This window comes from Procambarus clarkii, chromosome 35 (genome assembly GCF_040958095.1).
Source record: "Procambarus clarkii isolate CNS0578487 chromosome 35, FALCON_Pclarkii_2.0, whole genome shotgun sequence".
NCBI lineage: Eukaryota > Metazoa > Arthropoda > Malacostraca > Decapoda > Cambaridae > Procambarus > Procambarus clarkii.
Window position 1 is genome coordinate 25,225,081 of NC_091184.1, and position 25,988 is coordinate 25,251,068.

General features: G+C 48.3%; 1 protein-coding gene across 1 annotated transcript in view; it reads left to right on the plus strand.

The window, feature by feature from the left end:
• Nucleotides 1-25,988, plus strand: part of LOC138371392 (uncharacterized) — a 238,065-nt gene that overhangs the window by 46,456 nt on the left and 165,621 nt on the right. The window lies entirely within an intron of this gene.

Consider the following 25,988-nt stretch of genomic DNA (forward strand, 5'->3'; position numbering starts at 1 on the left):
CAATCTAACTCGCTTTTTCAGCCTGAAATTTATATACTTAGCAGCTCTCAGGTAGTATTCCGGAGTTACTCCCCAACGATTATCTTGGCTTGGTTGGCGAGGCTCCACTAATGTGAATACTACTGATTCACTGATGAGCTTAAAAGAAGAAATTATGTTTTTGAGGTGTTTGATCACCTCGGCTGGATGACGAGTGGGGTGGATGTCATTACCACCTAAGTATATGATGGTTAGGTGGTGAGGCCACTCTAACGCAGGTGTTAGGGTGGTGTTATTGTAAAAGTTGTGAGCTGTTGCTCCTGGTGACCTAAAGATTCTCACCTCGGTGTGAGGTATAGGTCTAAGTGTTGTGGGTAATTGGCTATGACCCACTAAAGCCACTTTATACATGAGGTAAAAGTAGCAATATGTTAGTGTGATCTAGGCTAACTGATGTGTTACAATGTTAGTTGACACAATTAAATAGTTAGTCTAGCTTCTATCACACAAGGATTAGTTATTAATGGTTAATATTTAAATTATAAATTTAATGCCTATCCGGTTCGATAAGGACCATAATGTGGGATATTTGGGTTTGATTCTGATTAATTAATAATTAAAGTAGTAAATTAAATTACGAAGGACCACCCGCTTTTAAAGTAAAGAGGGAAACGGAGAATTTCAGATCATTAGATAAAATTCTAGAGAAAACCGGTGACTATGGATATGACTAGAAAGTATGATCATAAGAATAATTAATGGGCTGTATTATTAAAACCAAACCTGAAACACCTACATTGGGGGGTTATTACTGGAGGTCAGTACGTCCAGGAATCAGTGTGGTTCGTTCACTAATTCTATTAATAATAATCTAATCCTATAATTAATGTTGAATATAATATTATTCATACAAAGAAGAACATGAATATGAGCATAATAATGAGTTACAGTAAATCACACATTATGTTGTTCATTCTGAATGTATCAAATTGCAGAGTTATGAATAAAAGGAAATAAGCCTTAGCTGGTAATAGATTCCTTTAGATAACCCTGGTAGTCCTCTTAATCTCCAAGTCTGGTACACCGACGTATGACACGGTTAGCATGGGGAAGGCAGCATGAGGAATTCGTCTCTCGAGCTGCAAGATAAATGACTACCAGTAGCAATTGATTTAACTACTCAATACATATTCAAGACTATAGATATCTACAGATAGAATTCTAATCACCTGGTATTAGGTGTTGTCTTGCCGCGTGACGTGCAATCACCCTACCATTAATACACTTATAAATGATGCATCAAATAAAAGTACTTAACTGTGGGCACTGTGTAAGTATTAAGATTGCCGTAATTACGTATCTCAAATTCAGGTGAGCTTATCCTGGATTTGTACGTCTCAAGTTGACTGATCACGTGTCGTCAGGAACCAAGTCTAGGGGTCCCTTATTTAACACCAGCACTAGTTGAAGATATTATCTGCAAGGTCGTTCACGCCTCACAGTGGCGGCTTTCATCTGTGGATAGACACACGTGTCCTATTTGCTGGACAATGGCGTCTTTTGTGAGTATGGTAAGCGCAGGTCTGCCTCTCTTCGGTTTCCCACGTGTACGCTTCCAGAGCGCCTCACCGACACTAGCATGGCGTCGCGTCCCTCCCCCCACGCCGAGTCCACGTTCATTACACAAATTATTGGCATGAACATTAATATTTCTCGCATTCGCGCTTGAAACTCTAAAGACTGGACGGGTTTATTATTTAGAGGAACGGAATATTATTATTTAACTATTTAAGAATAGTAAAGATACAAGGGAGAGGAATTAATGTCTCCCCATAGCATTCATTGATGACGCTACCTCTATCGCGAGGTAAACGTTTTGATTCTAAAGCTCTATTCGGCTTTTTAGTTAGAGAACAATTCGTCTGCAATCAGTTGTCATACAGAATGCTTTAATTATGGAGAATCGTATTTAATTCTCACACAAATTGTATATAATGTGTTTTACTGTAAAGAAATCTGACGTAATACTGGCGTCAGATGACGGAAGAATTCTAGCCTAATGCACAGATGAATTATTAGTACAGGAGAATTCTACGAGTTGTTAATTTTACTTACTACAATATTAATATGGTTAGTAATAAGTAATGAGAATACAACAATGCTGTATTCGATGTTGGATATATCCAACACCCTTATACTCTTTATTTTTAAACTTTGTATACCCGAGTCTTCTCTCCTACTTGTTCTTAACCTTTGTAAAGAATGTAAAGAAAGTTTTAATCTCTTCATCAGGGACGTTCCTAATTCCATGGATTGTCTTTGTCATCCTTCTCTGTACATGTTCATCAGGGAGGTTCCCAATTCCTGGGATTGTGTTTGGCATCTCTGTTCATGTTCAAAAGTTTGTTTGCTCAATACTGTACTGAAGTTCTGTCCTCTGCGATGTTTGTCAGCAAATTAACCCATATCTCAGATGTTTCTCAGAATGTTAATCTAGCTGTGGGATGTTATTCAGAATATTAACCCAGCTCTGGGATGTTCGTCAGAATATTAACCCAGCTCTGGGATGTTTGTCAGAATATTAACCAAGCTCTAGGATATTTGTCAGAATATTTACCCAGCTCTGGGATGTTACACTCCCCCAACCTAACTGCCGGACCTCAATCTTTCGTTTATTCCATCTATTCGTTTGCTGTCCGGCCCCAAGCGGCGCCTCAACTCATGAGAGGCTTATGTAGTTTCACATCCGACCACTGCGTTGTAGCAGCGCAACCTCTGCACCTGCTCGACGACTCTGTATTGCTTTTGTGGCTAACTGCGGTGTGCAAAAACTTTTCCCCTCTTACCATTTTATATCTGGGCATATTTTTGGGGAAGACCCTTTGGCATCTCGGAGCAATCCAGGCTGATATGGATATATATTTGACTTTGGCATCAGTCAAAATGCTACTCAAAAAGTATGTAAAAAGTACTCAGAATGGAGTACTTAGGCCTACCAGAGACCACAAGCCAGAACCTGGCCCCCTCAGAGAGGCACGAGGAGCAATGCACATTTGGTTTGGAGCATTCTATGTCTGCCATCGACCGGATCAGGCACCCAAAAGGTAAGCGCCCCAAAACAAACCCCTATTCTGGTTAAAACTGCTACTGAAAGTCAATTGAGTTGACAGAACTCCCTAAATGAAAACGAGTAAACGAGCATGACGTCACCATGTGCCGCGCCACTGTCTGCGCAGGTCCACCCCTCCCAAGAAGGGGGAAAGGGGAGCCCCAGACCCCAGTTTGCAAGCTGATGTGATAGGCAACGGTCGTGTGACTCTGGCTCCATATTTGTTCTCTAGCTCTGTGCCTTATGGTGTGGTGCTGTTTTTTGGTGGTGTGTGAGCCAAGAGTAAGTACTGCCCTTGGGACTTAGAGCCACCTTCTACAAGTCACCTTGGGATCTACCTCTGCTTGGTCTTTTGCTGCTCGGTGATCTGCCACCCTTAGTGTGCTGGGGTGTTTTCTGCACCCTTGGTTGCCTTTGGGAAGGGGTAGTTTGCACTGGAACTGCACAGCTAATTATCACCTCTCATAGCGGCCGGCTCTGTTCCGCCTGGGTACGTTGTCCTCTTGCGGGATTTTTCTTTTGTTTCCCAGCCTGGTGGGGGGTTGCCCCTTGTGTTTGGTTATTACCATTGAGTCTTAGTGGTACCTCCACTAGTTCCCCGTGAGTGGACATGTCCCGAGGGTTTAGCATTTAGTGGTTTTCTTGGTAGACTTGGGTGTCGGTAGTTCGCAGTACCCTGCCTGGGCTTCCCTTAGTGATACTAGTCTAAGGGCCCTGGGAATCCCCGTGGGGCACTTGGGTCTAATAGATGCGACCCCTGGGGTTCCCTCTCGCTTTGTGCAAGTTTGAGGGGGTTGCTCTGTCTTCTTGTCTCTGGGTGACTCTCACCGTGTTTGCCTCCGTCGTGCTGCCTGTTGGGTTGGTGACACCTTCGACCCAGAGTTCTGCAAGTTTTGTAACTTGTTTGTGACTCAGTTCACCCAGTCCACTGATGATTCTATTTGGGTGCAGGCAACTCAGGACATTGCATGCACAGTTTAGGTTGCTGCAATGCGCTCTTTTGATGGCTGCCCCGTTTTGGTTATAGAGACCCGTACAGTGGTACCTCAGCTTACAAGCGCCCCTGGTTACGAGTTTCTTTAGTTACAAGTTATTTTTAGTTACGAGCAGGATTTGCTCGGAAAATTTGTATCGGGATACGAGGGTTGCCTCAGGATACGAGGGTGTTGATACACGTACGGGCCGACTAGCGTGTGGTGGCACGGCAATCGCCGCTCAGTTTACCAGTGCCTCGCGGCCAGTTACTATCTCGCCTCAATTCTTCACCAGGATTTACAGTGTTTTGTTGGATATTTGGCCATTTGAACATAAATGTTATTATATATCTCGCAATGGGTCCCAAGAAAGCCAGTGGTAAGGTTCAACCTAAGAAAATATTTGTGATTAGAGGATGTTCCTTCCTCATTAAGAAAATGTGTGAAGTATGGGAAGAACTGCAAAGTTTTGTTGAAAAAACTCGCCCAGATAAAGCTGTAGCAGGCCATTGCATTGATCTTTTAAATGACAATGTGATGTCTTACTACAGACAAGTGTTAAAATGTAGGGAAAACAAGTGTCTTTAGACAGATTCTTAGTACGACAAGCAAGCAGTGAGCCATAAGCAGGTCCAGGTGGTATGCAGGCAAAATGTGCCAGAGTGTGCACGCCAGAGAAGTCCTCACTGCCTGATGTTATAATGGAAGGGGACTTCCCTTCCAAACAGTAACATCTTTCCTCCTTCCCCTCCTCACCATCTTCCATATGCCAACAGCAGTCATCAGCAAGGGTAAGTAATAACTTGAACATAGTTTTGTAGTGTAGATTTCAATGAATTAGGTATAAAGTTTAGTTTGAAGTGAGGTTTTTGGGTAGTCAGGACTGGATTAATCCGTTTCACATTATTTCTTTTTGGGAAATTAGCTTCGGTTTACGAGTTTTCGGGTTACAAGTCGTCTCCAGGAACGGATTAAACTCTTAAACTGAGGTACCCCTGTACTTGGGGGAGGTAGTCACCCCGACAATGGTTCTGTCCACGCCCCCTCGTCCTTCTCCTACTGTGGTTCATTCTGGTCCCCCCCCTCCCCTCCACCCTGCTTCCGGCTCCGAAGTGTCTAAGGGCTTCGGGGTCGGAGCAGGGTTTAGCTGGTTTTGAGACTTGGACAGTCTTGGAGGATGCCCCTTCCGGGCTGGCAATGGAGGCATTTGAGTCGGTTCTTTATGCTGTGGCATCTGGGTCTGACCAGTGGTTCCCATTCCTTCCTGCCTTTCTGGCTGCTCCGGTTTTTCTTTTCAGGCTGGGGCTTTGGAGGACGACTCAGCCCCGGGTCCTGATGTGGAAGTTCCCGGGGCTGGGGAGGGGTTGACTTGGGGGCTTTGGGGCCCTATTGGATTCCTTAGTATTTTTTTAACCTTGGAGCGGGGCTTGTTGTTACTAGGAGTGGGGTTTTCTTCCCCCCCTCCTCTGCGTACAAGTTGTTTTTGTGTCAATTCCTCTTCGGGTTTGGTGTCCCTTCGGGTCCATTGGTCCCATACTTTCAGAGGTTATCGGCTTCCCGCATCCCGCCTCATGAGGTGCAGGAGGCCATTGCAGCTTACCTCCTCCAGGACCCGGATTCTGCCTCCATCATGAATCCGTCTTCATTCAGGTTTGGGTCTTCATCTCTTTACCGGGTTCGTTATGAGGTTCTGGAGTCGTCCTGGCTAGCGAGTTGCCCTTGTTTTTGTTGGAGGCTTGCCATACTTTCTGTCATTACCGCACGCTAGAATGGCGCGAGGCGCTAATGGTGGTCCAGGTTTACCTCGGGGGAGGGGGGGGGGGCAAGTTTGAGCACCTCAGTGCATGCTTTTTTACCCCTGCCCTTCCTCAGAATATTGGTGTAGTGCAGCTCCACGTGCAGGTTCCCTCCCTTTCAGCTGCACTAGTTGCTGAGGACTTGCACGCTCGTGGCCTGTTGTCTATGGTCTTGCAGTTCTTTTTCCTCTTGAAGCTATCCTCGGATTGGCTTGAAGATGTGGAAGTGCTTGGGGCTGTTCCTGGGTCTTGTGCCTGGATCTCGGCAATGCATTTTTTTATGCTGTTTGCGACGATCCTGCGGAATGCGGTGTGTCTTTTTCGCTTCGAGTCTCGTGTGTCAGCAGGTGGTTCTTGCTTCCTCCTTCGAATCTGCTTGGGCCTTGGCTCTTAGGTTTTCTTCACCTTTTTGTCCTTTACTGTTTGCAGAGTCTGTGGTTGGGCAGAACTGCATAAACCCGCTAATCCGGACTATACGGGAAGGATGCTCAGCCGGATTAGCACGTTTTCTGGATTAACGTACTTTTTGACAGTACAGGGTGTGGGGAGGTAAAGGCAGGCAGGGTGGGAGGCAGGCAGGCAGGCAGGCAGGCAGGCAGGCAGGCAGGCAGGCAGGCAAGGGGGAGGGAGGGGGCAGGGAGTGAGAGAGGGAAAGGCAGGCAGGCAGGGTGGAAGGGAGGGATGCAGGCAGGCAGGTAGGCCGGCAGGCAGACAGACAAGGGGGAGGGAGGGGGCAGGTAGTGAGAGAGGAAAAGGCATGCAGGCAGGGGGGAGGGAAAGGCAGGCAGGTAGGGTGGAAGGGAGGGAGGCAGGCAGGGGGAGGGAGGGAGGGAGGCAGGCAGGCAGGGGGAGGGAGGGAGGGAGGCAGGCAGGGAGACAGGGAGACAGGCAGGCAGGGAGGGAGGGAGGCAGGCAGGCAGGCAGACAGGCAGGGAGAGAGGGAGGGAGGGAGGTAGGCAGGGAGGGAAGGAGGTAGGTAGGCAGGGAGGGAAGGAGGTAGGTAGGCAGGGAGGGAGGGAGAGACTGGGATGTAGGGAGGCAGGCAGAGAGGGAGGAAGGCAGGCAGGCTATGTGACCAGTGGAGCAAAGAGTGTATGGGATGTGGGGAGAGGGGGTGAGGAAGTGAGTGTGGGAGGAAGAACAGCAGTGAGGGGTGACTCCCTCCCTCCCCTTCATGACTCCCTCCCTCCCCTTCATGACTCCTGCCCTCTCTTCATGACTCCTGCCCTCCCTTCATGACTCCCTCCCTCCCCTTCATGACTCCTGCCCTCTCTTCATGACTCCTGCCCTCCCTTCATGACTCCTGCCCTCCCTTCATGACCCCCTTCATGACTCTCTCCCTCCCCTTCATGACTCCTGCCCTCCCTTCATGACTCCTGCCCTCCCTTCATGACTCCCTCCCTTCATGACTCCTGCCCTCCCTTCATGACTCCCTCCCTCCCTTCATGACTCTCTCCCTCCCCTTCATGACTCCTGCCCTCCCTTCATGACTCCTGCCCTCCCTTCATGACTCCCTCTCTTCCCTTCATGACTCCCTCCCTCCCTTCATGACTCCCTCCCTCCCTTCATGACTCCCTCCCTCCCTTCATGACTCCCTCCCTCCCCTCCATGACTCCCTCCCTCCCTTCATGACTCCCTCCCTTCATGACTCTCTCCCTCCCCTTCATGACTCCTCCCTCCCCTTCATGACTCCCTCCCTCCCTTCATGACTCCCTCCCTCCCTTCATGACTCTCTCCCTCCCCTTCATGACTCCCTCCCTCCCTTCATGACTCTCTCCCTCCCTTCATGACTCCCTCCCTCCCTTCATGACTCCTGCCCTCCCTTCATGACTCCCTCCCTCCCCTTCATGACTCCCTCCCTCCCCTTCATGACTCCTGCCCTCCCTTCATGACTCCTGCCCTCCCTTCATGACTCCCTCCCTTCATGACTCCCTCCCTCCCCTTCATGACTCCCTCCCTCCCCTTCATGACTCCTGCCCTCCCCTTCATGACTCCCTCCCTCCCCTTCATGACTCCCTCCCTCCCCTTCATGACTCCCTCCCTCCCCTTCATGACTCCCTCCCTCCCCTTCATGACTCCTGCCCTCCCCTTCACGACTCCCTCCCTCCCTTCATGACTCCCTCCCTCCCTTCATGACTCTCTCCCTCCCCTTCATGACTCCCTCCCTCCCCTTCATGACTCCCTCCCTCCCTTCATGACTCCCTCCCTCCCCTTCATGACTCCCTCCCTCCCTTCATGACTCTCTCCCTCCCTTCATGACTCCCTCCCTCCCTTCATGACTCCTGCCCTCCCTTCATGACTCCCTCCCTCCCCTTCATGACTCCCTCCCTCCCCTTCATGACTCCCTCCCTCCCCTTCATGACTCCCTCCCTCCCCTTCATGACTCCCTCCCTCCCTTCATGACTCCCTCCCTCCCCTTCATGACTCCCTCCCTCCCCTTCATGACTCCCTCCCTCCCTTCATGACTCCCTCCCTCCCCTTCATGACTCCCTCCCTCCCCTTCATGACTCCCTCCCTCCCCTTCATGACTCCCTCCCTCCCCTTCATGACTCCCTCCCTCCCTTCATGACTCCCTCCCTCCCTTCATGACTCCCTCCCTCCCTTCATGACTCCCTCCCTCCCCTTCATGACTCCCTCCCTCCCCTTCATGACTCCCTCCCTCCCCTTCATGACTCCCTCCCTCCCCTTCATGACTCCCTCCCCTTCATGACTCCCTCCCTCCCCTTCATGACTCCCTCCCTCCCCTTCATGACTCCCTCCCTCCCCTTCATGACTCCCTCCCTCCCCTTCATGACTCCCTCCCTCCCCTTCATGACTCCCTCCCTCCCCTTCATGACTCCCTCCCTCCCCTTCATGACTCCCTCCCTCCCTTCATGACTCCCTCCCTCCCCTTCATGACTCCCTCCCTTCATGACTCCCTCCCTCCCCTTCATGACTCCCTCCCTCCCCTTCATGACTCCCTCCCTCCCTTCATGACTCCCTCCCTCCCCTTCATGACTCCCTCCCTCCCCTTCATGACTCCCTCCCTCCCCTTCATGACTCCCTCCCCTTCATGACTCCCTCCCTCCCCTTCATGACTCCCTCCCTCCCCTTCATGACTCCCTCCCTCCCTTCATGACTCCCTCCCTCCCCTTCATGACTCCCTCCCTCCCCTTCATGACTCCCTCCCTCCCCTTCATGACTCCCTCCCTCCCCTTCATGACTCCCTCCCTCCCTTCATGACTCCCTCCCTCCCTTCATGACTCTCTCCCTCCCTTCATGACTCCCTCCCTCCCCTTCATGACTCCCTCCCTCCCTTCATGACTCCCTCCCTCCCCTTCATGACTCCCTCCCTCCCCTTCATGACTCCCTCCCTCCCCTTCATGACTCCCTCCCTCCCCTTCATGACTCCCTCCCTCCCTTCATGACTCCCTCCCTCCCTTCATGACTCTCTCCCTCCCTTCATGACTCCCTCCCTCCCCTTCATGACTCCCTCCCCTTCATGACTCCCTCCCTCCCCTTCATGACTCCCTCCCTCCCCTTCATGACTCCCTCCCTCCCCTTCATGACTCCCTCCCTCCCCTTCATGACTCCCTCCCTCCCTTCATGACTCCCTCCCTCCCCTTCATGACTCCCTCCCTTCATGACTCCCTCCCTCCCTTCATGACTCCCTCCCTCCCCTTCATGACTCCCTCCCTTCATGACTCCCTCCCTCCCCTTCATGACTCCCTCCCTCCCCTTCATGACTCCCTCCCTCCCTTCATGACTCCCTCCCTCCCCTTCATGACTCCCTCCCTCCCCTTCATGACTCCCTCCCTCCCCTTCATGACTCCCTCCCTCCCCTTCATGACTCCCTCCCTCCCCTTCATGACTCCCTCCCTCCCTTCATGACTCCCTCCCTCCCTTCATGACTCCCTCCCCCTTCATGACTCCCTCCCTCCCCTTCATGACTCCCTCCCTCCCCTTCATGACTCCCTCCCTTCATGACTCCCTCCCCTTCATGACTCCCTCCCTCCCCTTCATGACTCCCTCCCTCCCCTTCATGACTCCCTCCCTCCCTTCATGACTCCCTCCCTCCCTTCATGACTCCCTCCCTCCCCTTCATGACTCCCTCCCTCCCCTTCATGACTCCCTCCCTCCCCTTCATGACTCCCTCCCTCCCTTCATGACTCCCTCCCTTCATGACTCCCTCCCTCCCCTTCATGACTCCCTCCCTCCCTTCATGACTCCCTCCCTCTCCTTCATGACTCCCTCCCTCCCTTCATGACTCCCTCCCTCCCCTTCATGACTCCCTCCCTCCCTTCATGACTCTCTCCCTCCCCTTCATGACTCCCTCTCTTCCTGGTGGTGGTGTACAAAGAGTGTTAGGCCGGGCTTATCTCTTAGTGGTAAAGGTTCACATTTTATATTCGGTGGCAAGTAGACCCTTGGTTTTGGAGAGATTTTTAGGTATCAAACTCCCTGTCATTATACGCTGATCCGGCCTAATATCCGCCAATCTGGCTTCTATAAACAGTTTGGCCGGATAGGGAGATAACTTTATCTGGCCACGATTTTTGCTGGATTAGGGCGTTTTCCGAATTGGTGGATCCCGCATTAGGGAGTTTCTACAGTACTTGCAGGCAGCCTCTTTTAGTTGCTGTCCGATGTTGGACTTGTTGGTTCTCCGGGAGGCCCGAGGGGGGGGAGGGGGTTCCCGGAGAGGTGGAGCCAAGGCTCGGGGTTCCTCTCGTCATGTTAGGCCGGTGGTGCCAGTTTTCGAGCTGGCGCCACCTTCGGACCTGTCTTCGTCTGATCGGTGTGGTGATCGCTCTGTGTGTAAGTCGGGTTCTTGCAAGGGGTGTCGGCCTTTTCGCGGCTCGCCCCATTGATGGGGCAATGGGGGGGGGGTGTTAAGTGGCTCCTTCTCCTTCGGGGGAGTTCAGGGCTAGTGGCAGGCCACCTTTCCTGCACTCTGTCGAGTCATCTTGGAGTGGCTGTGCTTGGGCATTGTTGAAACGATGACATCCATCGGATGGGCTTCCTCTCTGTTCCCAGTCCGCGAAACGGGACTGTGTGGACCTGCGGTTCATTCTGGACTTGTCACGTCTGAACCCCTGGGTTTCTTGCCCTTCCTTTCAGATGACTAGTCTATCCCAGGTCCAGCTGCTTTTGGAGCCGGGCGCTTGCTTGGTGCCCCTGGCCCTCCGGGTCGCGTATTGGCACATCCCAATTCATCTGGGGTTCAGGGACTGGCTCGATTTTCTTGTGGGGCATCTCAGTTATCGCTTTTGTTGCTTCCCATTCGGGTGGGATCTGGCTCTTCTCGTGTTTACACGCTTTACCTGGGTCGTGGTGGCCCGTCTGCGTATGTTAGGGGTTTGGGTGCTGGCCTACCTCGACGACTGGTTGGTGTAGGCTCCCAGCCGGTCCGCGTGTCTGCTTGCAAGGGATTTGGTGCTTTCCCAGCTCACCGGGTTTGGGTTCCTAGTGAACTGGAGGAAGTCCCATCTGGTTCCCTCTCATGTTCGGACTTGGTTGGGTCTTGTGTTGGACTCTCAGACCGCTTCCTTGTCTCTCCCTCTGGAGTCTCTGCTTCAGCTTCAGTCTTGCCTTCAACTGTTTCTGGGGTGCTCTCAAGTCACTCGGCGGTTGCTCGACGGTTTTGTGCGGGAGCCTGAACTTTGCTGTGTTGGTCTACCTGCCGGGACGAGTTTGGCTATGTTGTCTGATCTGGTTCCTTCAGGGATGTCCCTTCTGCCTCTCTCGCGATTGCTGGGTTCTGCCTTCAGGGGGCCTTGTGTCGGTTGTTGTTTCGTCGGCTACCTCTTCAGGTTTTCAGGGTTCAGTGCCTCGGTGCCTACCTGAGCCCTCGCTCAATGTTTTTATGGATGCGTCGTCTCTTGGCTGGGGCTTTGTGACCTGTGCTTGCCTAGCGAGCACTCGCCAGGATAATGTTCCTGGCCCTAGCTGGGCGTGTGTCGCTTTTGGTCGGCAGTTGCGGCCTGTTGCTTCGCTTTCAGGTTGGTATGCGAGTGGCGACTGCCTCCCAGGTTAGTCCCTCGTTTTTTCTTTGGGTAAGTAGCTCAGGCGAAATGATGGGGTCTCCCCCTCGCCCCACCCCCCCAGAAAATCAGCGTTGAATGTAATGAAACGTCAGTTTCTGGGTGAGACCCGGAGGCTCCCTGGCAACCCTCCATCTCAAGCTAAACGAAATTTCACTCAATCTAAACCTGCTTCCAACAATAGTAGCACTGTACTATGCTTTCCCTTCATATCTGAACTCAAAACTTTTACTAATACCTTTTGTCCTCTTGACATAAAGCTCGCTTTTCAACAAACTAACACACTTCGTAGCAATCTAGTTCATACTGCTCCTCCTGCTTCTAATGCTGCCGGTGTCTACTCTATATCATGTTCGTCTTGTCCTCTCCAATACTTTGGCGAAACTGGCTGTACTCTTAATGACAGACTTAAAGAACACAAGAGAAATGTTAAGTCTGCAGACACTAACAATGCTTTCTTCTGTCATATGAGGGATTCTAATCATCCTATTGATTGGTCTTCCTCCAAAATAATCTTTCCTGCCTCTACTCTACACAGACGCCATCTTGTTGAATCGGTTCTAATACACAACGTACCCAACATGAACTTGAGTCCTGGCTTTGTTGCTGTGGACTCTTCCCTTTCACAGTATATACTCGGATGCTCTAATCTTTCTAACAAACGTGACCTAACATAAGCTCACCCTTCCATTTATCTTTCTTTCTCTTTCCTTTTCTTTCTCTCTCTTTTTTCTGTTCATTGTTTTCTCTTACGTTCCCTTGCTATCCTCTTCTTATTCCTATTACTCATTCCCCTTCTCATTCGGTGGTTATAATAGGAGCTTCCTCGTATGGGCCAATGGGCCTTCTGCAGTTCTTATTCCTACTATTATCCCCTCTACTACACCTTACCTTGCTCCTCACCTCTCTCTTGCCTATTTATTGCCTTCATCAACTTCCTCATCAGGCACGGGAGACATCTCCCATCCACGAGGCTCACCATAGCCCGTGCTTCTTGGAACTTGTTCCGAGTAGCTGAATCTATAACAACAACAACATTCCTCATCACATACACATTCAGCACCGCTCCTGTGCCAGGTAAGTCCACCACGGGCTCACCATAGCCCGTGCTACTGGCCCTGCTTCTGTGCCAGGTAAGTCCACCACGGGCTCACCATAGCCCGTGCTACTGGCCCTGCTTCTGTGCCAGGTAAGTTACGGGCTCACCATAGCCCGTGCTACTGGCCCTGCTTCTGTGCCAGGTAAGTTACGGGCTCACCATAGCCCATGCTACTTGGAACTTGTTCCGAGTAGCTGAATCTATAACAGCAAACATTCCTCATCACAATCGACTTGAGAATGGTCCAGGACGGACCGAAACGTCGCCGTCCCTTCACCTTCTAGTGTGTGATCTGGTCAACATTCTTCAGCCACGTTATTGTGACTCATCGCCTGCAACCCTCCATCCCTCCAGTAGGCATTTTTTTTTGCATGTTTTGACATCCAGCCTCAGAACTGTGGTGTAGATAGCCGGCACAAGGAGTCTGGGGCTCCCCCTACCCCCCTCCCAGTGAGAAGGGAGCTGGGCAGACAGCGGAGCGGCACGTGGTGACGTCATGCTCATTTGCTTGTTTTCATTTGGGGATTTCTGTTCACTCGTTTGAATTTCAGTAGCAGTTTTAACCAGAATAGAGTTTGTTTTGGGGCACTTACCTTTTTGGGTGCCTGACCCGGTCGATGGCAGAAATAGAATGTTCCAAACCACATGTGCATTTCTATAGGTCATTGCTCCTTGTGCCTCTCTGAAGGGGCCAGGTTCTGGCTCATTGTCCCTGGTAGGCCTAAGAACTTGACTGATGCCAAAGTCTAATACAGTATATCCATATCAGTCTGGATAGCTCCAGGAGCCTCCGGGTCTCACCCAAAAACTGGTGTTCATTACATTCAATGCTTTTTTTTTTTTGCATCCTGGTAATATGATATCAGGAAATGCAGGAAATCTGTTGTTCATGGCTTCAACAAGTGGTAGAGCCAAGAGAAAACAGGTTGTGATGACTTTTGAACAAAAAGTTCAGCTTATAAAGGAAGTTGAAAGTGGATTTCCTAGAAGTGTTGTGTGCACCAAGTACAGTGGCACCTGGACTTACAACTGCCCCTGCTTACGAATTTTTGAGTTACGACATAAATTTCGTAGGAAAATGCAACTCGACTTACGTCCTTTGCCTCGACAAGCGACTTTGTTGATATGCATATGGGTCGACCAATCCCGTGATTCCTGGAGGCACGGCCGACCTGGCCTCAGTTTACCAGAGCTGCCTGCTTAGTGACGATCGTGCTTGTAAAGAATTTAATTATTTTTGTGCTTTTTTGTATTTTGAACATAAAAGTAATTATTATATATCACGTAATGGGTCTCAAGAAAGTCGGTGGTAAGGTTCAACCTAAGAAAGCACATGTGAGGATGACCATAGAGGTAAAACAAGAGATCATTCATAAACACGAAAATGGTATGAGGGTTGTTGATATAGAGTAGAGGATGTCCCTTCCTCATTTATTAAGAAAATGAGTGCAGCATGGGAAGAATTGCAAAGTTTTGCTGAAAAATGTCACCCAAATCAAGCTGTAGCAGGCTGTTGTGTTAACTTTTTATCCCTTAAACTGCACAAAGCATCATATGATGCTTTGAGTAACTGTCAACAAATTGGGCACAGTATCATATGATGTTTAGGAGTACCATGCAAGATTTAAAAGTCCCACGGCTACTCGTGGTTCACATCAGCTTCCTCAGGGCTTTTGTAAACAGATGCCATTTAAAAAATCTTGGGCAACATTCCCGGGTGTGAGAACCTCAGTACTGAATGAACCACCAAGGCTGGTGCATGCAGCATGAGCTCACAGCACTGCTGTTCAGCTTGTGATTACAGCATCGCCTAAAATTGTAAAAAATATATGTAACTAGTATTATTTAGCGATAGTATTACAGAAGACCTCTGACTGTGATAAAAATGACTGGGATTCTAATAATAGCAGGATTGTTGTGATATAAATAAATAAATAATAATTTGTGCTTTGCGTTGTATTGGGGGGAGGAGTAATGTCGAAGGAGGGAGGGCTATAGTGTCATCTGTCGAATCTGTGTGGCCATCTGTTACCGTCTGCACTCACCATTCCAACTTAGTGCCCTGGAAACACAAACCGAAACTGTCTCTATTTTCCGCTTGTTACAGCTTGTAATAAAGTTGTTACATTTTGGCTTAACGTGTTTATGAGGTATTAGAACATTGTTACAACTTGCTATATTGGTTGTTATTACTGGTTAGGTATTGTTAAAACATGTTCGAACGTTGTACCAACGTCGTAGTTTCGTTGTGTGTGTTTGGCGGGTGGTTCCCTATGGTGAACACAAATGTAGATACTTACATATAATGTACTAGTATTTTCTGTTGCCCAGTCGAAAACTTTATTAATATCTGCTTGAAGTTTTTCAATGTCTTCAGCAGAGGTAATTTTCCTACTGATTTTTGTGTCGTCTGCAAAGGATGATACAAAGCTGTGACTTGTATTTTTGTCTATATCTGATATGAGAATAAGGAAAAACAGTGGGGCACAGACTGTACCTTGAGGTACAGAGCTTTTAACTGTGCTTTGACTCGATTTTTTATGGTTGACTGTTGCTCTTTGTGTCCTGTTCGACCGAAAACTGAGTATCCAGTGTCCTACTTTACCGGTTATTCCCATTGACCTCATATTGTGTGCAATTACTCCATGGTCACATATATTGAATGCCCGTGCGAAGTCCATGTATACCACATCCACATTCTGTTTTTCTTCTAAAGCTTCAGTGACTTTGTCATAGTGATCACGTAGCTGTGAGATGCACGATTTTCTCGCTTGAAATCCATGTTGGCCTGGGTTGTGAAGGTCATTGGTCTCCATAAAACTGGTGACCTGACTCCTAATCACACCCTCAAATACTTTTATTATGTGGGACGTTAGTGCAACTGGTCTATAATTCTTTCCCAATGCTTTGCTCCCTCTCTTGTGTTGAGGGGCAATGTCTGCTACTTTTAGTGCATCTGGTATCTTCCCCATGTCCAAGCTCTTCCTCTACACTATACTGAGTGCCTGTGCTACTGGCACCTTGCATTTCTTTATGAATATTGAATTCTGTGAATCTGGACCTGGGGCTGAGTGCATGGGCATGTTTTCAATTTCTCTTTCAAAATCTAGTACGCTCGTATTGATATCAGTTATATTTACTGGGCTTTGGATATCACGCATAAAGAAATTCTCTGGATCTTCCACTTTCATGTTATTTATTGGAGAGCTAAACATGTCCTCATACTGCTTTTTAGGATTTTACTAATTTCTTTGTCATTGTCTGTGTATGAACCTTTACTCGTACGAATGGGTCCAATACATGCAGTGGTTTTTGCTTTTGGTTTCGCATATGTGAAGAAGTATTTTGGATTTTTCTTTATTTCCTGAATTGCTTGCTGTTCTAACTGCCTTTCTTCAGTCTGATATGAGTGTTTCGATTTCTTCAATCTCCCTATTTAAATTATTCTTTCTTTGTAAGGAAAGTTGTGTCTGCTTATGCATTTCCGTTATTTTTTTCCTTTTTTTATAGTGTCATCTGCATTCTCTTTCTATGCTGGACCTCTTTCTGGCTTTCCTCAAAGGAACATGTTTCAGCCAGACTTGATATGCTTTCGAAGTCAGTTTTTCTATTCTTTCTGTAGGACTTGTATTACTTACAACAGTTTCCCATGGAATGTTTGTAAGTTCCCTGTTTATTGTCTCCCAGTCTATCGTTTTATTATTATAATTTAATTTACTGAATAACCCATCTCTCCCTTGATCATTGTTTTAGGTCTATTCTGGGTATTGATGGTAGTTTACACTTCAATGAGCTTGTGATCTGAGTATGTGGTATCTGATATCGTAATGTCCCTGATTATGTCTTCATTGTTTGTAAAGACCCGATATAGAATATTTTCATTTCTCGTTGGCTCTGATATCGGCTGGTTGAGTGAAAATTTATCACAGAATCTAAGTAGCTCTCTAATCTGTGGTTGGTTATGTCCTGATAGATTTCCTGGTATAATAATATTGTTTGCTATTCTCTATCTTTGATTTGGCAAGTTGAAGTCACCTAGGAAGATAATATCAGGTATCGGGTTCGCCAAATTATCAAGGCTATTCTCTATTTTGTTTATCTGTTCTGCGAATTCCTCAGCTGTTGTATCTCGCAGTTTGTATATTAGAATAAAACCTAAGTTTATTTTCTCTATTTTTACTCCCAGTACCTCTACCACCTCATTTGTAAAGTCAAGGAGTTCCGAGCATTCAAGGTCTTCCCTAATATACAGACCCACTCCTTCATGTGACCTAAATTACCCTATCACACCTTTATAGATTATATCCTGGAATCCAGATCTCACTGTCGAAGAATTCCCCTACATGGGTTTCTGTGAAAGCTTCAAATACTGCATTTGATTCAGTGAGGAAGCCATTTATGAATTGTACTTTGTTTTTTGTTTTCTTGTTGTTAGTCCTTGCATGTTGGCAAAGATGAATGAGTTTACTCAATTTGGGATAGTTTGACTGGGAGACTTTTTGGGCAGGTACATTATGCGAGGACATGTTTAGTTTGTTTGGCCCAGTGCTGATTGTTGTAGGGCAGTTGCCTGTTGTAGTTGTAGTTCCTTTTTGGTGTACTCACCTAGTTGTGCTTGCAGGGGTTGAGCTTTGGCTCTTTGGTCCCGCCCCTCAACCGTCAATCAACTGATGTACAGATTCCTGAGCCTACTGGGCTCTAGCATATCTACATTTGATACTGTGTATGGAGTCATCCTCCACCACATCACTTTCTATAGTGCATTCCATTTACTAACTACTCTGACACTGAAAAAGTTCTTTCTAATGTCTCTATGGCTCATTTAGGTACTCAGCTTCCACCTGTGTCCCTTTGTGCGTGAACCACCTGTGTTAAATAATCCATCCTTGTCTACCCTATCAAATTGTAATTTGTATCTGTAATGTATCTGTATATGTATCGGGTGTGTAATTGTATCTGTGATTCTGGTATGCAAGTGGGTCTGGCATCCAGTTCCATACATTCTGTTTCCCCTTTTGAAATCTCTTTTGGCTTGGTATAAAAAATTAATTGAGTTTCCTCAAAATTCATTATCTTGTTTGACACTCTTTATGTAACGTTCCGTGCCTTTCACGTGAAAGTATTGGCAGCTGAGGTCATAGCATTTTCTGTCCTCGAGTGAGGTTTGGCACATGTCAGGATAGAAAAACCTACATGTTGATCCAAATTGACACTGTCCTTTCCTAAGTACATTTAAACATTTTTTGGGATGGTGGTAACTGCATTCTAATCCTTTCTTATTACCAGCATATCTATGTCTGCATATGCCCTTTACATAAAATTTATATATCTGTCCTTCTGGTCTGACTCGCTCTATCTGGGACTGTTGTAATGTTTGTGCCTATCGTGCTGTCTATTACACTTTCTAGTCTATGGTCGTCTGCATCCGAGCATACTGAATCAGAGTTTAGAACTTCCAGAGTTTCTGCTTCAGTTTCCTCCCTGACTATAGTCTCTGCCCCTGGTCTATTAGAATTATTGCTGTACATTTCAAACTCTCTCTGGATGGCTGGTACGCTTTCAATGAATTATGTTTTCCGGTCATGCGTCATGTTATCTAGAAGGTTTTTTTAGGATATTCCAAGATGGCAGGTAAAATTTACACACCCAGAGCAAATGGCCACCTCTCAGTCCCATGGTGTTACTCCTGTACAAGCTGAATGTAATCTATTCTTACATATATATAACATCCAATTCCCGTTGCCTTTGACTTTAAGGTTTATTAGTGGCAGCAAATTAATTTGTTTACTGCCATTTTGTCCTGTTTTGCTGTGCACTTGGAATGGGGTTGCCAGTGTTCTATATTTGCACGAATGCCAAGCTCTTGTACTTATCTAATCTTGCAAGTGTGTATCACAACATTCAATATGCAAGACCAGTTTGTCTATTCCCTTTATCTCAAACCCTACCCAGCTGCATGTTCCTGGGTATACTGTAGAGGGCAACCTGGAGTTTAGTGAGTGGCTCCACTCCCTGGCTGTTCCGTGGGTCACCATCACCACCAGTGTGGAGGTTCCAGTTTTCTATTTAGTGTCCTTAGTATTTCAGTATTTAGTAAATTGTCCTCAGTATTTTACTATTTCTAATATTACAGTATATGTATATTTAAATTTATATGCTTAACCCTTATGTACAGGTACTTATCATATGTAGAGGAGTACAAGTCACTGTTGTTGACCGTAACCTTCCCCTCAGGTCTCTGGGTTGATGTGTCCTGTTGCCACTTCTTTGTTCTTAAACCATTAATGACTGGTTGGCTGTATCCATTATCATAAGGAATTTTATGCTTACTTTCTGGCTTCCTCTGTTGACTTACTCTATTATTTATTTATAGATTCCCATTCCCATATTTCAATATAAATTCACAGTATATTCTTACTGAGGATGGCTCTAGCCCTGGTCACCTCGTGGCTAGTGTATACAGTATATTCTCACTGAGGACGGCTCTAGCCCTGGTCACCTCGTGGCTAGTGTATACAGTATATTCTCACTGAGGACGGCTCTAGCCCTGGTCACCTCGTGGCTAGTGTATACAGTATATTCTTACTGAGGATGGCTCTAGCCCTGGTCACCTCGTGGCTAGTGTATACACATTCAAGGGTGTTGCCTTATTTTGGCACTCTTATACACCTCCACTTTTTCACATGGCAATATTCCTACATTTCAACTTTTATGTGTCGTGTTACACTTCACTGTAACTTCACTGAATCACTGTTCTAGAATAGCTAATACAGTGGAACCTCAGTATTCGGATTTAATTGGTTCCTGAAGGAGAGACGAATGCCAAAAAGTGTGAATGCCGAATAATTTGTTCTCATATGAAATAATGTAAATTGGATTGATCAATTTCAGACCACAAAAATAAATATAGTTATACAATAATTAAATGAAATATATGCTAACACACTTTACCAACACTTAGACATATGTTGATGGCATATGTGGAAGGTGGTGAGGCAGAGGAAGAGAGATGTTCTTTGGCAGGGGAGTCCCATACCATTATAACTTCTGGTAGTTGTGCTTCTGGGATTCTTTCTCTTTTCTGTCTTTTTCTGTTTCCCTCATTATATGCACTGGATGCTTTTCTTACAAGAAACTTGTCCAAGGATAATTAATTTTGTCGGCACTTTAACCCTTAAATCGTGCATCGCATCATATGATGCTTTGGACGACTTGCAGTAAATTGCGCATCGCATCATATGATGCTTTGGAGTACTATGCAAGATTTAAACGGCCCACGGATACAGGGGGTTCACCACACCTTCATCAGGGCTCTTGTAAACAGACGCCATAAAAAAAAATCGTGGGCTAAATTCCCGGGTGTTAGGGGCCTCAGTATTGAGTAAGCTACCCAGCATGAGCTCACAGCACTGCTGTTCAGCTTGTGACCACAACATCGCCTAAAGATGCCATAATATACTTGTTCAAGCTATTATGTAGTGATGATATTATTACAGAAGACCCCTGACTGTGATAAAACTGACCAGGGTTCTGATAATAGCTGGATTGTGGTGATATTTAGCGCTGTCCTCCATGGAGGGAGGAGTAATGCTGTGGGAGGGAGGGTGGTGGCGTTGTCTTCTGACTGTGTGTGGCCACCTTCTATTGACTGCACTCACCATAGCAGCTTAGTGGTTCGCTATGGTGACAACAAATGTAGATACTTCTATATAACGTGTGAATAGAGGGTATAAACAGCAATAGGCGAAGGTTGGGAGCCGCCATTTTGGTGAGGAAGGTGGCATCGTCTGCACGACTTATCATATTGTTTACTGGTGACCACTATGGTCTTTGGACACCGTATCAGTTTACTTGTACAAGTATGGTGAATAAAATAGGGAGATACTTATATATAATGTGTGTATATAGCATAATAACACCACAAACAGTATTGTTGGAGGAGAAATATTTGTGCGTCTGGCCTTGAGGGCGGCCGCCACCAGTTGACTGTGTGAGTAGCTACCTCTTGGTGCCTTTACTCACCATACAAGCTTAGATGTACAGTTATGGTGGAACAAAACATGTAAATACTTATATATAACGTCTGTATATAAAAGCAAAAACAGTATGGTGGGAGAAGAATGGTGGCAAGTCAGGTAAAGTGAGGGAGGGAGAGAGTGGCAGCCAGTGGCGGGCTGCCACTGGCTGCCACTGCCACTCAGCATACCAACTTAGTGGTTCGTTATGGTGAACACGAATGTAGATACTTTTATATAGCGTCTGTATATAGTGAATAAAAGCAAAAACAGTATTGTGGGAGGAGAATGTGGGTGAGTCAAGTGACTTCAGGGAGGGAGGAAGTAGCAGCCAGCAGCGGGCTGCCACTGCCACTGCCACTCAGCATGCCAACTTAGTGGTTCGTTATGGTGAACACGAATGTAGATACTGTCTCCACTCGATCATCCGGACTATATGGGAAGGACCCCCAGCCGGATTATCACATTTTTCGGATAATGGTACTTTTTCACCTACGAGTCCAAAAGTGACAATTTCCAACTACTTTTATACTACAAACAACATAATTTGAATTGCCTTGCCACATATAATTATTAAATATTCAACTAGAAACCTCAACTTACCTTGTTGGTGTTCGTCTTCTTGATTGATGCCACACATCTTGAAGTTAAGAATTCTTAACAATTTACGTAACCTATACTAACACAACACTAAAATTAACACTTAAAATTACTGTACAGTTCATTAAGCAAAGTTAGTTTTGACTGCCAGCTGCTGAAGCCTCACTGGTTGAAGGCATTTGGGTTGCCTGTGACACCTCACTTGTTGAAGGCGCTTGCATGTGCCTCACTTGTTGAAGCGCTTGCATGTGCCTCACTTGTTGAAGCGCTTGCATGCCCTCCCCCCTCCCCATCCGGCCCGTTGGCGTCGTGAGGGGGCTTGGTGGACGGCTGCCGGAGTGTGATGCTCCGTTGGGCAGTCCTCTGTCCTTTTCTGGCCTTGCACTCCTGCTGCTGTCTTCTCCAATTGTGCCGGATCGCTTTTCCTTTTCCTTATGTTTCGTTTTTCTCCCCCCTCTTCTCCTATCTGCTTGTCGTTTCCTGCCGACCTTTTGCTTGTTTTGGATTATTTCTTTGGACTTCTTCTATTTTGACGCCCGGGTGCTTGAGGAGGCATACTCTTGCACCCGTAGAACTGTAGTACCCAACGTCTCGAGCGAGGGGAACCTTTTATTGTCAATCCCCCTTTCGTCGCTGAACCCGATCTCGACGGACTGACGGTTCTTAAGGTGGCATTTGTGGGGCGTATACTCACGACGCACCCCTAGGGGGCCCCGGCATGATCGGCGATAGCTTCCTGTTGGGTGTCCTGCCTCTAATTGTGGCTCCGTGGTGGGTATGGGGGCACATTCGTGGATGAATTTGTCACTTTTCGTCTCTGTCGTTGAATGTTTCCGTTGTACCCTCTCAGGCTCGTGGGGTGGGCGACCAAGCCCCCGAGTCGGCCTGTATTGGAAGACCAGGCTCTGTAGCTCCTGCTGCGTTGGGCCCCAACCTTGCTCCTCCTTTGACCGTCCTGACTTCTTCCCCCAGCTCCCCTCCCCCCTCTGTGGTTGGGTCGAGCCTCCAGCCCCCGGTGGTGACCACTTCGTCCCCTGGTGTGGCTAAGTCTTTCGTTGTGACTACTGCGCCTTTTGACCCCTCTCTAGGGGTTCTCAACGCCGTTCACGCCCCAACCGCACTCGCTCGATTCCTTCCCGTGCTGATGCGTATCAGGCCTTGTTTGGTCCTGCTTCATGGGCCAAATACTTTGATCTCCTCCCTCTTGATTCTGCGCCTCCTGATGATTTCTCCCTCCATCGGCATCTTGTAGATTCCGTGGATGCGTCTGTTACTTTCAACCCCACTCGTCTCGGTTCACGTGTCGTTGCTGCTCCTTCTCAGGATGCGGCTTCCCGCTTGGCTGCCTTATCTTGCCTTGGCGAGATCCCTGTTCAGGTCTCCAAGAACGTTCAGATGAATGCCAGTGTTGGCACTATTCTCCTCTCACCCCATGTTGCAACCGGTGTTCGGAATCTGCAGGATTGCCACGATGATATTCAGCATATCCTTGATGCCCAAGGCCATTCTGTCCTCCAGGTTGACTCGTTTACTCGTCCCCCTCGTGGTCGTCGCCGTCAACCCCTTCGCGTTGTGAAGATCACCTTTGATGGTAGGACCCTTCCATCCTCTGTCATTCTTGCTGGTGCTAGGTGCTCTGTCCAGGAGTATATTCCTTCTCCTCGACTTTGTAACCAGTGCTGGAGGTTTGGGCATGGTGCCCTCCGCTGCTCTGGGCCTGTCTCTCTCTGTCCTTTGTGTGGGAGTGAAGGTCACTCTAAGTCGGAGTGCACTTCTCCCCAGGCTCGTTGCCTCAACTGCGGTGAGGCCCATCCTGCCTTCTCCCGTGCGTGTGTCCATTACAAGCTTGAGGCAGCCGTCCTCAACTTGAAGCACCGGGAGCGTTTATCTTTTCCTGAGGCGCGACGCCAGGTTCGCCGGCTCCCGCCTTTTGCTAATATCTCTTATGCTCGCGTGTTGCGCTCTTCCTCTCCTCGTCCTTCCCGCCTTCCTCAGACTCACAACCGTTACTGGGCCTTGGACCCTGATGCGCCCACTGCCCCTCCTTTGTTCCTTTGGGTTCTCTCCCTAAGGATCCTCCTCCTGGTCCTCTGTCTGGGGTTCCCCTTCCTTCTACCCGGTCTGTCGTGTCTCCTGTGTCTTCTTCCTCGTCCCCCTCCGATCCTCCTTCCCATCCTCTTCCTCCATCTATCGGCTCTCCCCACCGCCTGTCGGTGCAGGCGGATGTCCATCGCTCTCCTAACGGCCGTCGTGTGTGCTCTCGTTCGGCTTCTCCTGTTGAGACACTGGAATCCGTTGCCCGGTACGTAGTTGCTGGGACACCGGTCTCTTTAAGTCAGAAGCGAAAGCCTGGCTCCTCTCCTTCCTCTTCCCCGGCGGGTAAGAAGGCTTCGCTTTCTTCCTCAGCCCCTACTTCTGGCTCTGTTGCTCCTTCCCCTCCCGTTTCAGTGATTGCGCCCCCTGTTCCTGCTATGGAGGTTTCTTTGGCCCCTGCTTCCCTTTCGGTTGCTGCTCTTGCTGAGGTGCGCTCCCCTCTTTCTACTCCCCCTCTTCCTGCTGCTGTCCTTGACTGCTCCTCTCCATTGTCTCCTCCTCCTCCTCCGGACCCCGCCCGCCCACCTCTGATCTGTTCTCCCGTTTCCTTCCCTCCGTCTTTGCTCAGTTTACCCATGCCCCCTAACCCTGACTTTGCTGACCCTGATATTCTTTAACGTGCTCTGTTGCTCTTTCGCCTTTGTTTCTTCCTTGTTCTCTGTTTTTGTCCTTTCTCTTCTCGTCGTTGTCCATTCTTCAATGGAACGTTCGAGGTTATTACGCCAATTTCCTCGAACTCCAACTTCTGATTTCGCGGTTTTCGCCCCTTTGTGTCTGTCTCCAGGAGCCAATGCTTGGTGCTCGTCCTGGTCGTTTTCGTGGCTATTCCTTTCTCTCCCCCCCCCCCCCAGCCATTGCTGGGGCTTCTAATTCTTCTGCTCTCTTGATTCGGGCTGATGTTCCCTTTGTTCCTTTACTTTTTCCTTCGCCTCTCCATTGTTCTGCTGCTCGTATCTTTGTGGGGAAATGGTACACAGTTTGTTCCATTTATCTCCCCCCGAGTGTCCCGCTCTCTCTTCCTGATTTGAAACACCTCCTAGACTCCTTGCCGGAGCCTGTGCTCCTGCTGGGTGACTTCAATTGTCGTCATTCTCTTTGGGGTGACGTTCTGACGAATACCCGGGGTCGCCTCCTTGAGCCGTTTCTCCTCTCTTCTTCCCTGTCTCTTCTGAATTCTGGTGAGCCCACTCATTTGGACTCTCGGACTCGCACCCTTTCTTGTCTTGATCTTTCTCTCTGCTCTTCTTCTCTTTACTTAGATTTCACGTGGCAGGTTCTTGATGACCTCCATGGAAGTGATCATTTCCCCATCCTTGTTTCCTTTTTCTCTTTTCGCCCTTCCCTCTCTTTCCCTAGGTGGCAGTTTGCTAAGGCACTCTGGACCCTATTTACCCTCAGTGCTGCTCTCTCTGACCTCTCCCTTCTGCCTCTCTCTCGCGCTCTCCTCCTTTTTCATGACACGGTCTTCAACGCTGCCCTCCGCTCTATTCCTCGCTCTTCCTCTCGGGGTCCACGGAAGTGCGTTCCCTGGTGGAATGCGGACTGTGCTCGGGCTGTCCGCTGTAAGCGTGCAGCCTGGAAGAGGCACCTCCGTAGGCAGACGACCGATTCTTTTCTTTTCTTTCGGAAAGCGAGTGCGGTGGCCCGTAGGGCCATCCGTACGGCTAAACGTGAATGTTGGGCATCTTATGTCTCAACAATTACGTCCGAAACCCCTCTGGCCCAGATCTGGAAGCGTATCCGCAAGATAGCGGGTAAGTTCGTTCCCGATGTTTCACCGGTCCTTCACCTCCATGATACTCTTGTGGCGGACCCGTTGCAGGTCGCTTCCGAACTCGGTTCCCACTTTTCTTCTGTTAGCTCTGGTCTTCATCTTCCCCAATCTTTCCTTCTTCGTAAACCTGTCCTTGAGTCTCGTCCTTTAGATTTCTGCACTCATCTTCAGCTTCCCTATAATGATCCCTACTCTCTCTCTGAACTTCGTTCTGCCCTGGCCCTCTGCGGTTCTACGGCGGCGGGCTCCGATGGTATTCATTATGAGATGCTTCGCCATCTCCCTCCGAGCACGTCTCAGTATTTACTGAGTCTGTATAATCGAATCTGGGAGTCGTCGTCAGTCCCTGAGGACTGGCTCGATGCCGTTGTCCTCCCTGTTCGCAAACCTGGGTCTCTGGGTACTTCCCCTCAGGACTTTCGCCCTATTGCTCTCACAAGTTGTGTCTGCAAACTCTTTGAACGTATGGTTAACGTTCGTCTGATGTGGTTCCTGGAACACCATCACCTCCTCTCACCTTCTCAA